Here is a 13891-nt window from a genome sequence, read left to right on the forward strand (position 1 = left end):
GCCGCCTGCCGGCTTCCTGCGGTACGCGAGGCGCTGGCTGGGGGTGGGGGCTGGAGGGCGCCCCGGGAGTGCTCGCCGCGCTCCATGCCTTTGTGTGCTCCCTGCCCTCGCGGCACGGGTGCTCCGGCGCAGTGGCGCGCGAGTTGCCCGCGAGCGTCCTGCCCTTTCTAGGCTCTAGAGGCTGCCCGCCCGTGGCCCCCTGCGGACAAGCCGGCCGTGACCCGCTCTGAGTGGTCCTCGCGTTCACCGGCCCCTGCCGGCTTGCTCCCCGCGCCCGTCGGCCAGCCTCAGCCCTCCTAGGGTGGCCTTGGGAAGGTGGATGCACCAGCGAGAATGAATGGGAGTGGGATCCTTACTGGAGATTTATTTCACCACTACAGTAAAGGATCACGCCATCCACTGCGCTGTGTAAAATACTCTACATAGCGCTGTTTTTCCCTTCAGAATTTTTCCAGCCAGCGGCCAGTTCCTCTTGTTCCTTCTCCAGATCCTCGTTTTCCGCCCTTCACCTCCCTTTCCCGCCTACCCCTCCCATGCTCTCCAGGTTGGCAACAGGCTCCACCAGCCTCGTCCCCAGGCTGTCGCTTTTCAGGGGTAAAGCATCCTTTTTTGTCGTTTGTCATTACTTTCTTAGGGTTGTCTTTCCTCACATTCTAGGTCAGTGCTGGATACGTATGTGTACTCCTTTGTATGAATTACTGTTTATATGAAGGTACTTGTCCCAAGTCAATAGACTGTATTGTTTTGAATTCCTAGAGGGTCAACATTATCTACTTGCCTTACCCTTGGCCCAGCACGTGGTGTATCCTGGTCACTGTTTCATGTACACTTGAGAAAGTTATGCATTTTGCTGTTGCTGGAGAAGCGGATATCAATTAGGTCAAATAGGTCGAAATACTCATACTTATTTTTTGTTACTTATTCTGAGAAAAAGTGTGGGAATTTCCAACAATAACTGAATTTGTCTATTCTTGAAGATCTGATTAACGGCATAAATATTTACGATTATGTCTTCTTGATGAATTGACCCTTTTATCATTATTATATGTTTTCCATAAGCGGCAACATTTCAAATTCTGAGTCTTCTTTGGTAGCCAATTCACCTTTAAAACAGCATTCATGTGAAAAGCATTCCTGTTGATTTATATTTAACGTGACAGCATGTAGTTGAGTCGTGCATCTTCCATTTTATCCAGTTTGACAGTCTCTGCCTTTAGGAATGACCTTCCCATGGCCAGAGTCTGCTTGGGGATCGTGTGAGGGTTTTTTGACTTATCTGTGGTGGTGGCTGTCAAAAAATTATGAATGAACCTTGTTTTTTGCTCATCAGCTTTAGTTAGTGTTTGTGTATTTAATGTGTGCCCCCAAACAACTGTTCTTCCAATGTGGCCCAGAGAAGCCAAAAGGTTGGACACCTCTGGGAGCATTCACATTTAATGTGATTATGGATATGAAGAAATTTAAGTCTACCATTTTGCTCTAATATCTTGCTATTTATTTTCTATTTGTTCCATCTTTGTTCCTTTTTTCCCACAATCTTTTAAATTGTTTGAGTTTTGTTTTAAGAATCTTCCATTGTTAGTTATTAGATATACCGTTACCTCCTTGTTTTATTTTTTTTAGTGGAGCTAGGTTTATAATAGACATATATAATTTACTGTAGTCCACCGTCGGAGAAAATTCTGCCACCGAATATGTAAGAGCCTTACAACAGCATACTTCCATTTCCCTTCCCATTATAAAGGTAGCTCTGTGCTATTGTACTACCTGGCTGGCATGTAAACTTCCTATTTTGCAGCCTACTTGGTGGATTGCCCAGTCGCTTTTGGGCTTTTTGAAAAGTAATCTGGAAGTGTTCATTAAAAAATTCAAAAGTGCAAGCTTGTCCTGGTGCTCATGCCTCTAATCCTAGCACTCTGGGAGGCCCAGGCAGGTGGATCCCTTCAGCTTACCCTTGAGCTCAGGAGTTCAAAATCAGCCTGAGCAAGAGTGAACCCATCTCTACTAAAAACAAAAATTATCCGGGCAATTTTAGTGTATGCCTGCAGTCCCAGCTACTGGGGAGGCTGAGGCAGGAGGACTGCTCAAGCCCAAGAGTTCGAGGTTGCTGTAAGCTATGATGCTATTGCACTCTACCCAGGGTGACAGAATGAGACTCTGTCTCAAAAAAACAAAGTAACAACACCACCAACAAAAGCCCACTTAAAATGGCAAATATATATATATATATACATATATATATATATATTTTGCAGTTTTTTGGTTTTTTTTTTTTTTTTTGGCTGGAGCAGGGTTTGAACCTGCCACCTCCAGCATATGGGGCTGGCGCCTTACTCCTTTGAGCCACAGGTGCCGCCCAAAATTGCAAATATTTTTGATGAAGCAGTTCTGTACCTTGGAATCTAACCTATCAATACATAAAGAAAGTAACACCAGGATGTTTACCGTAGCATTTTTGTTAAACCACAAAAATAAAAGAATGTGAATGTAAATAGACAAATGGTGGAAAATATTATGATCCACCATAGTTTAGAATACAATATAACTATTGAGAGAATTAAGTCGTTTCTGAAAGATGTTCTTGATATATTAAGTAAAAGAAGCAAATTACAGAGCACAGTATCATTCCTTGCTTGTAAACAACCATCAATGCAATTTTATTTATATAAGTAAAGTAAGTTCCTGGAAAGAACAATAGCAAACACTGATAATATACTTCCACTCACAGATCCAGTCAATCCCCCAATAGCCTTGTGAGGAATACTATTATTCCACTTTACAGATGAGGAAACTGAGGCACAGAGAGGTTAGTAACTTGCTTAGGGTCACCTACCAATAAGTGGTGGAGCTGGGATTGAAACCTCTGCTGTCTCACTCTGTAGTGGGACTCCTGCCCCATAAGCACCCATATGAACCTCTGGTGAGTTGCAGAAGGGGCAGGGGAAAATGGGTATCTTTGTTTGGATGGTTCCAAGTTATTTACATTGAGGAAAAAGTACTTCTGCATTTTTAGCTGACAGCTGTATAAACTTGGTAAATAGTTGTTACCACTCTAAATGAGGTAAGTACAGAAATGGTCTCAAGTACAGATGAAATAATTTTGAGTTATCTAGGCTGTCATTATTTTGAATGAGGGGACAGACTTTCTGGAAAAAGCAGTGGTTAGGAAGGCTGTATGAGATTACAATTTTGCTAAAAGGAACTGACTTGTGGGAAAAGGTACTTTCACTGTGGCACTTTGTGAAAAATACCAAAGCTTATTCCTGGCACACTTCCAATATTACCCCCTTCTACTTTCAAAAAAGATGAGGGGACTTAAAACTTCAGTTTGGAAAGCCCCAGAGGTGAGTGTGCTGATTTTGGAAACACTTTTGAACAGCAGGACGTCCAGTTCAACATATTATATTAAAAAATTAAAAAAAGTTTTTTGGGCAGCACCTGTGGCTTAAAGGAGTAGGGCACCAGCCCCATATACTGGAGGTGGCAGGTTCAAACCTAGCCCTGGCCAAAAAAAAAACCTGCCAAAAAAAATTAAAAAAATTTTAAATTAAAATATTTCTAATGACTGTTTCTATATTTACAGAACCGTCACTCAAATAATTAAAATATTTTTATAAACATTAATGTATAATACTATTTTTTAATAATAAAATCCATTAATGAGCTTGAAGATGTCACTTTTCTTTCTTTTTTTTTTTTTTTTGAGACAGAGTCTCAAGCTGTTGCCTTGGGTAGAGAGTGCTGTGGCGTCACAGCCCACAGCAACCTCCAACTCTTGAGCCTAAGCGATTTTCCTGCCTCAGCCTCCCAAGTAGCTGGGACTACAGGCACCTGTCACAATGCCCAGCTATTTTTTGGTTGCAGTTGTCATTGTTTGGCAGGCTGGGGCTAGATTCCAACCTGCCAGCTGTGGTGTATGTGGCTGTTGCCCCAGCCACTTGAGCTACAGGTGCCGAGCCAGAAGTCAGATCTCAGATGTCACTTTTCTTGTACATACAGCATTATTAGGAGAAAATTTATCCCAAATATTATTTCTCTACATCTTCTGAAGAAAGACCTAAATTGTAGCCAAGCTGGTTGATCAACATTTGTAAAAACTAGTTTAAATGTGTATGATTCTAAAAACTCACATTTATAAAAACATGTTCAATTACATTTTGGTTATATGTAATAAATGTAAAACTGTTTTAAATAATAGGTTCTTTAATATTTATTCAAGTTAAATGTCTTCAATTTTTAAAAATAATCAGCTGACAATGTATTTTCTTATTTGTAATGGGGAAAAGCAAAGCAGATTACACATACACAGGAACCTTAGATTTATATGAAAACTTTTATATGGATGGTGTGTACCTCATTCTGGAAATCCCCACTTCTCCTCACTTCTGCATGAACTCTTTAGTGTTCATAAGAATTAAAAAGGTAAAATAAAAATGTGGCTATCATTTTTGTTTCTAGTGGATGGCTTGCAAGTATTATGTTACATTTTAACAGGTCTCCATTTAAGCACTAGAAAATATAGGCATGAACTTGTTAAGTAAATGATTATAGATGTTAGCAAGAATAAAAATTACTTGATGAAAAAAAGAATTATTGAATGTATTTTTTTTCACATGGTGATATAAAAATAGTTGCTGTTACTGGGTAAAAAGCTAACGAGACTACATCAAAGACTTAAAGTAATTAAGAAAAAAAAACTTTACAAATCTTTCTTATGGTAAAAACTTATTATAAATATAGGTGTTTTTATTAGCTACCCTATAATGTCTTGCTTCTTTTTTCATATTGTCTATAAAACACTTTTTTAAAATCTTTTTTTTTTTTTAGACAGAGTTATGCTCGGAGTTAACCTCAAACTCCTGCCCCTGCCTCCTGAGTAGGTTGGACAGGTGCATTCCACAGTGCCTGGCTAATTTTTTCTATTTTTAGTAGAGATGGGGTCTCACTCTTGCTCTGGCTGGTCTCAAACTCCTGTATAATCTGAAACAAAAGTAAATTATTCATAAATCAGTACTAATTCAGAGATAAATCAAGGTGCAGTACAATGACACCTGAACATAATATGTGTAAGAAGAATTTTTGAACTGTATACCTGGGCACTTATCTTACTTATTTTGGTAGACAAGAATTTTTTTAGTTCTACAGAATTTGTTTTTAAAATATATGAATTCCTGAAGTATATAAGTAAAACTAGTAGCTATAACATACTTTTTGGATGTTTTGTTACACATAAAATATTAATAGTCTCAAGTGGAAATAGGGATACAATTTGCGTCTCCTCTCTCTTTTTCTTAATTCTAATGATTTGACGCCACATTTGGAGAAGGTGGCTCTGTGTCCCTCATGAACAGAAGCACAAGTATTATCCTGTATGCTGAGGACAAAGCTTTATTTTCAGAGTGGTTAGATTCAGAACAGTTTAATAAATAACTGATGCTGCTATCTAGATTGAGATAGAATGATTTCTTTGTAGTGATATTTGTATTGAAGTATAATATACTTGATGAACAACCAGGAAATAAAAACATACTTGTAGCCAGCAATAAATCATGAAGTAGAACATTACCAGGACCTGCAGCCCATCTATGCTCCCGTTAGACATTACTCTTCCTTCATCCTTCTAGATTGAATGATCATATCATTGATTCGTTTTGTCTGCTTTGGAACTTCATATAAATGGAGTCTATACATAGTATGTATAATTTTGTGTATGGCTTTTGTTCAATATTACGTTTGTGAGATTCATCCATGTTACTATGGATTATTGCATAGTGTTGCATTGGATGAATGTATCACAATTTATTCATTATTTTACTGATGAAAGGTAAATAAAATAAGAGTTACTGGAACACAAGCAGATACCACAACAGTCAATCTAGGAGCAGTATAGCTACTAAGTGTAGCAGGTGGATAAAGGGATGATTCACATCTCAGGCAGGATGAAGCGGGATGAAGTCGGATGGCTTGAGATTTCATGCTACTTGGAATGGTGTGCAACTCCAAACTTATGAATTGTTTATTTCTGGAATTTTTCATTTAATATTTTCATGCTGCGTTTGACAAGTAACTGAAACTGAAGAAATGAACGGTGAATAAGTGTGTGGGGTACTATATAGAATTCTAGGCTGATAATTGTTTTCCTTTACCTTTTTAAAAGACATCATTCCCTTGTTTTCTGTTAAGTGCACTACCAGTCTTACTGTTCCTGCTTTTAAAATTTTCTCTTTGTATTTGGTTTTCAGCAGTTTTACAATGACATACCTAAGTTTAGTTTCTTTACCACTATCCTATTTATGATTCATTGCCTTTCTTGATGCCTAAGAAAATTCCTTGCTAGTCTCACTTCAAATAGCTTCTGCCCCATTCTGTCTTCTCTCCTTCTGCCCTATGGATTCTTTTTACTGTTTTGCATTCTTGTAAAAATCACTGCTGGTCTATTGTCCTATGATCTACCTGCCAATTCACTAACTCTCTTTTCAACTATATCTAATCTGCTGTTAAACTTTTCATTGAGTTCTAATTTTCAGTCATTATGTTTTTCATTTAAAAAATTTCCATTTGATTTATTTTTAATTTCCAGCCATCTGCTGCAAATTTCATTTTGAATGCACTTATCATAGTTATATTGTATATATATGATCATTCTAATGTCTGGCTCTCTTACATAAGTTTTTATTTTTTTGTTCTTCTAGTAGCTTTTAGCTAATTGGTTTTGTCTCCTCAAATAGGTGATAAGTGAAAGTATTGATTGGGATTAACATTCTATCCTATTTGTTTTGGGGACGTAATCTCAGCTTCATTCATGTCCTAAGGCACATTATTTAAGATTAGTTTCCTCATTGTAAAGTGGGGAAAAAATAATGTCTATCTAGTAGAGTTAGTAATGTATAAATGTGTCAAGTTAAGCCAAGTTAAGTGCCCAACAATAATACACTCAATGAATAGTAGATACTGCTATCTTAGGTTCTCTTCAAGTACACCTTTATACAAAGCATGACTGCATTCCTTTCTGATTAGGCTGAATATCATTACTAGGTTCCTTGAAGGTTCATGAGAAAGTATCGACTTTATCAAAAAATAGAGAAATGCCTTCAAGTTTTAAAACACAGGTCATTTGTATTCTTCATTTCATTTCTTATCTTTCTTCCTCCAACATATGAGGCCAGCACCCTATTCCTTTGAGCCACAGGCACCGCCCCCCCCCCCCCCTTTTTGAGACAGTCTCAAGCTGTAGCCCTGGGTAGAGTGCTATGGCATTACAGCTCACAGCATCCTCAAACTCCTGAGCTTAAGAGATTCTCTTGCCTCAGCCTCCTAAGTAGCTGGGACTATAGGTGCCCGCCACAACACCAGGCTATTTTCTTGTTGTTGTTATTGTTGCAGTTGTCATTGTTTTAGGTGGCCCGGGGCCAGGTTAGAACCTGCCAGCCTTGGTGTATGTGGCAGGGGCCCTACCCACTGAACTACAGGCACTGCCCAATTGCATGACAAAGAATATATTCTTCTTGAACTCTATCATTCAACTCTTTTTAAGAATTTGATTGTAGGAAATAATGTTTATTAAAAATTGTTTGAAGTTTTTTTTTTTTTTTTTTATTGAGACAGAGTCTCACTTTGTCACCCTCAGTAGAGTACAGTGGTGTCAGTGTCATTGCTCACAGCAACCTCCAACTCTTGGGTTTAAGCGATTCTCTTGCCTTAGCCTCCCTAGTAGCTGGGACTACAGGTACCTGCCACAAGGCCTGGCTATATATTCTTTTTTTGTTTAGCAGGCTTGGGCAGGTTCAAGCCCACCAGCCCCAGAGCATGTGGCCGGCACCCTAACTACTGAGCTATGGGCACCTAGCCTTGTTTAAAGGTCTTAAAGTCCATCTGATGAATGTCTCCTAGGAAACTTCTGTGTTGGGATATTAATAAAAGAGACATTTTTTGCAAAGAGTCTCTTTGGTGAAATCAGTTTGAGAAAGGCTATATTAAACAAAATTAAATCTGTCTTTTTACTAAAAAATTCTCAGACTTTTTAATACTCTGATGTGCATCTTAGAAAAGAAAGGGATACAGTATGCAGCACTTTCCAAACTTACTTGACTATGAATCCCTTGAGGCAAACATCTGAATTTTGGCCTTGAATCAGATTATCAGAAAGCAGTGTATGTACTTGGACTGTATCTTCTTGGCTCCTTATGGATTTCCTTTCCTGAATTCAACCTTGGTATTCTTGATTTATAATGAGGGACACTGTAAGAAATGATTACTTAAACCCCACTATGGTAATTACAAGGCTACTGTTGAGGACTCATGGCAGAGATTTCTCTTGGGTGTCAGCATGAAGGAAGCTTGTCAGATAAGCCCTACTCACTGATAAGAACTACGAAGGGTCTGAGATTTTACCCTACTTGCACTCCAACAAGCTGGCCTGCTTCATGGATGTTGGCAGAAAACCCAAGGTTTCTAGGTCAGAGGCAAAAGACATTTACTATATTCTGGAACTCCAGTTTCCATAGGGCAATGCAAAGAGATGTGATGCCTGAACATGCATCATAGGACACGGAATGAGCTTAGGAAACCTGAATGTTTAGGCATTAAATAGCTAGCTTGACCTTTGCCCTAAAGGGAGGCATTTTTATACTGGACAGAAAACAATTTTTTTCTTTGCTCTGGAGTATAATACTGTATCTTCCTAGGCTGATCACTCTATAAGCATTTCTAAAGAGATAGTTTGGAAAACAGGTAGTCAGTGCCTCTGCTTGTAACGTCTGCAAAATAGAGATTTATGGAGAATATTCTCCCAACATCTCATATACAAAGATCCCAATTAGCTTTTTTTCTTTTTGACACAGAGCCTCAAGCTGTCGCCCTGGGTAGAGTGCTGTGGCACCACAGCTCACAGCAACCTCCAACTCTTGGGCTCAAGCAAGTCTCCTGCCTCAGCCTCCCAAGTAGCTGGGACCACAGGCACCCGCCACAACGCCCGGCCATTTTTTGGTTGCAGCCATCATTATTGTTTGGTGGCCCGGGCTGGATTCGAATCCGCCACCTTAGGTGTATGTGGCTGGCGCCTTAGCCACTTGAGCCACAGGTGCCAAGCCCCATTTAGCTTCTTATTTCATGCTTAAATATTTAGGAATAATCAAAGGTGACCACATGTTTGGAGAAATACCTAAAATAAAAGGGAAAATGATGAACAGAGGAAGGAAACAGAGATAAGCAATAAACCAGAAAATAAACAATAATCATAATTAGTACTCTCAAAGAGATTAAAGAAGTTTTTGTATCCCCGAAACAAGAATATAATGCCGACAAGTATCAGAGAACACAAAAGGAAGTCTCTGAACAAGCACAACTGCTAAAAGGAACAACAATAACAAACCCCACAATACAAGAGTTGGAAGATAAAGTCCAGGAACTCTTGTAGAAAATATGGCAAGTGAGATAAATAGGAAATATGAAAGAGAAAAGGGACATTGTGAAAGACTGCTAGTTTTCCTCCCAGTATTGGCATTCACTTTCTTCTCAAAGAGTTTTTAACTGGGCACATAGCTTCTAGGAATAATAAATGAGTTTCAGATAGAATAAAACAGACCCTGTGACTATGATAGCATTACTTTATTTCAGAACATAAAGATTAAAGAGAAGATCCTAACATTTCTAGGGAGACACAACTGAGATATTTATAAAGGAGAAACAAAAGCAGAAACAAAACTGTCATCTTAGAAAGACTTCACTTGCTTCCCTGGTTCCCCAAAGAGGCCACCCTTCTAGTTTAAAGGAACAAGCTGGCTTTTCAGACAATTACGTCTAATACCATCATCATACAACTGTTGACCTCACTCAGTAGAAGACGTGGAAGTTTTTCTTTTTTCATCTGGTCTTTAACCCCTGTCTTATATGGACATCCATGGTCTTCAGATATCGCACCCATACCAGCCTCTTCCCTGGAAGGTCTCTTCTTCATCTTATACTAATTGATCCTGGCACCACCTTCCCTGCTATGTTTTAAGTGAAGGCTTTTTATTTTTGTTCTCACAAAACTCTGTACCCTACAGCCTGCAGGAAGAACAGGTACATTAGTTGCTTCTTATTTCTATTTCCAAAGGAAATATCCTTCCAAGTTCACAATAGAATATTCTCACAATAATACATCTTTTACTTCATTGACAGCCATTCCTCAGGTTATTTCTTTTTCCTCCAACATTCACCCCAATATCTCATTTTTCCCTTACCCAATTTATACCCTATGGCTCACCACTATAATCATTTCTTTGTGAACACCTTTGACTCCCTTCCATTCTCATTATATACTTGGAAAAACCTAGCCCTAGCCCTGATTATCCTTCACTCTCTGCATCTGCTCTGGAATAGCTGATCCTGGCTGGAGAAAAGAAAAATGAAAAACAATTGTTAACTGGCCTTTCTTTAAATTCATAATTACTATTTTCAAATGGGCTCTCAAAATTGCTTGGCAATCCCACAGTTCCCTCCATAGTTCACTCTGCCATTCTTGAGGACAGCCATTTATTTCTACCTTCCTTCTCTTCGAACCTCTAATACTTCCCATATGCCAGCCCAGCTAATGTCTTTGCTTCATACTTCACTGAGAAAATAGAAGGAATTAAGTGGAAACCCCCTAATCTTCCCACTGCTAAAGCTACCAATTACCTGCAAGTGTATCTATCCTCTGCTTTCTCTCATTACAGTGGGCCCTGGCCTCTGTGCCCTGAATGTCAGTGCCTCTTGCCTTCTCAAGGATCTCATTCTCACCTGCTGCATCACCAGCCTCTTGCTTACTGGCTTATTCTCATTAGCATATGAAAATGATCTAGTTTTTCACATTATAAAACAAAATAAGTAAAACTCTCGCACAACCCCATGTTTCCTTCTAGCTATCAGGACGTCTCCCTTCATGGCAAAATTTCTTTAGGGAGCTATAATCTCTAGTTACTGTTGCCTTAACTCACTCCAGTCAGGCTTCTATTCCCACCACTCCACTGAAACTATATTGAAGTCATCAGTGGCTTTCCTCTTCCGTTAGGTTTCAGGTCCATCCTCATCTTCACTGATACCAGCAATGGACGTAGCTAATCAACCCTTCCTTGGAATGCCTTATCTTCGCTTCCATGGAGCTACTCTCTCCTGGTTTCCCTCCTACCGCACTGTCTACTCCTTCTGACCCTTTTGGTATGTATTTCTCTGCTGAATTTCCAAATATGAGTGTTCCAGAGTTGATTTGGATTTTCTTCTCCAGTTATTCCCCCCTCACCAGCTCTTTCATGCAGTCCATGGCTATATCTGGAGTCATATATGACAACTCTATTATCATCAGTCCTGACATCTCCTGAGATCTGGTTTGGCTAACTTCTTACTTGATGTCTTCAAAGTTACCTCTCAGACATCTTGAATTTAACGCATCTAAAATGAAATCATAGAACTTCCTAAACTTGTTCTTCACTTCCTTACTATTGCCATCACCCATTATTTATTCAGTTATTCCTTCCAAAAACCTAGTTGGTAAATCCTTGGTTTTTTCCCTTTCCTTCACTTTTTTTTTTTTTTTTTTTTTTTTGAGACGGAGCCTCAAGCTATCCCCCTGGGTAGAGTGCCATGGCATCACAGCTCATAGCAACCTCCAACTCCTGGGCTCAAGCGAGTCTCCTGCCTCAGCCTCCCAAGTAGCTGGGACTACAGGCGCCCGCCACAACGCCCGGCCATTTTTTGGTTGCAGCCATCATTGTTGTTTGGCGGGCCCGGGCTGGGGATTCGAACCCGCCACCTTAGGTGTATGTGGCTGGCGCCTTAGCCGCTTGAGCCACAGGCGCTGAGCCTCCTTCACTCTTCATATCCGATTTGGTATGCTGGTTTTGCTTTGATAATATATCTAAGACCTGCCCTATTCCCTCCATTTTTGTGCACCATCTTTTGTCTGGACTGCATCATTAGCTTCTGCCTTCACCTTCTACTCTTGCCCTCCTGGAGAGTATTCTTACATCGTACAATTATATCTAACCATAACAATTGGATCAAGTACCGTGTTTCCCCCCAAATAAGACACTGTCTTATATCACGGCATTAGGAAGGTTGAGAACCACTGCCCTAGATGATCTGGATATGCTCTTCTCTCCAATTTCATCTTCTGATACTCACTCCAGCTGTACTGATCTTTTCTTTCTGTTCTTTGAATACCGCACTGTTTTGTACCTTACAGCCTTGCACATACTTTTTTTCTCTCTTCTGGTTTTCACATGGTTAAAGTTTGTTTTTCCTAGTTCTCAGGTAAAATGTCACCTCAGAGAAGACTTTCAAAGTAAACCACAAATTTAAGCCCAATTAAAGTAAATCTCCCTTATTGCTTCTCTCTCGGCCTGTCTGTCTCCTGGCCTGGCTGCAAGCTCTGTGAGGTTTGGTTCTGTGTCGGTCTTACTCACTGTATGCCAATGCCTAGCACAAAATAGGTACTCTGTAAATACATGTTGAATGATGAATATCTCCATAGTCTTTATTCTTCACATTTACAAGTTGCTAGGTAAACTTGGTGAGTTTTGTCGATCAGAAGTGCTGCTGAGAGAGTCAGATGTGAATGTTAAGTTCAGAGTAGCTTTTAGGCCACATATACATGGCACAGCTCTTTTACACTTATTATTCAGCCCACATTTTCTATCTTGGATATAAATGACACTATGACAATCAGTTAAATACTTTGCTGAGGTTAGGATGCACAATACTATACCATTTTCCTGATCAATATATAATAGCTTTATCAAAAGAACATTAGGTTAGTTTGGCATGTAGTTTTAGCAAACTCATATTGCTTTGGAACATCTAATTATGACCCATAAACCATCCTTTTACTCTAAATGACAATATTGATTGCATGGAACTGGTATCAAGCTCAACAATTCCTTAATTCATTCAGTGTCTGCTGAATACCTATCATCTACGAGGCAATCCATCAAGTACTGGAAAGTGACTGGTTGAAAAGGATAGACAGTTCCCTATCATGGTATGTGGGTGGAAATATGGGTAATTAAGGGAAGTGTCATATCTTAATGTACTTACATTGCTAAAAATAATGATTTAATAAGCTAAAACTAATATTCAATTGTTTATTATAAGGTTAGAAATTAAGAAAATAATTACAAATGATAGACAAAGAGAACAGAGACAAGAGAGAAATAAATAAAAAACCCCCAACAAATACACATTCAGACTACAGGACCTATGCTGAAAAATTACAAGAGCAACAACTTAAAAGTCTGGGCCATTAAAACAGACAATCTTGCTAAAACTTCACCCCTCCCCCAGCGTGACTCTGCCCCCAGGTCTTTGGGGACTTAGAAGGCACACTCCCACAAGTGAGACTACTCTCTGGAGGGAGTTACACAGAAAGTTTAACAGATTTAGGAGAGAAGGGGAAACTCACTAAAAACAACACAAACACTTTGATCTCATTAAAAAGTCTCTCAGGGAGGTGAGGAAAAGTGCCCCTCCTGTCCCATTTCTCAATATGACATGACACCTGACTGCCCACAAGATTTCCCAGAGACTTAATTACTCACCTTAGAATTTACGTGCAGTCTAATTAGGTTGGCCTTGATGTCCTGCTCCTAGAATGTATTCCTATCCCCAATTTTATTTATATTAAAATCAGAAGTAACATAAAATAATAAAAATAAAAAATAAATCAATACAATTAAAATAGTCAAAAAATAGTTCGGCTATAAAATACAAGTCCAACAAAAACCATGACATAAGGGTGTTGCCTGTCCCCATTTAATATATATAATACAAACAGAACTAGCCCAGAACGAGGGGCTGCTACCAGTCCTCACACATGCCTTGGAAGTGATCAGTCCCCTGACCCAACTATTCTTTTTTTTTTTTTTTTTTTTTTTTT

The sequence above is a fragment of the Otolemur garnettii genome, unplaced genomic scaffold (genome assembly GCF_000181295.1).
Source record: "Otolemur garnettii isolate 467f Iridium unplaced genomic scaffold, OtoGar3 scaffold00027, whole genome shotgun sequence".
Taxonomy (NCBI): Eukaryota; Metazoa; Chordata; class Mammalia; order Primates; family Galagidae; genus Otolemur; species Otolemur garnettii.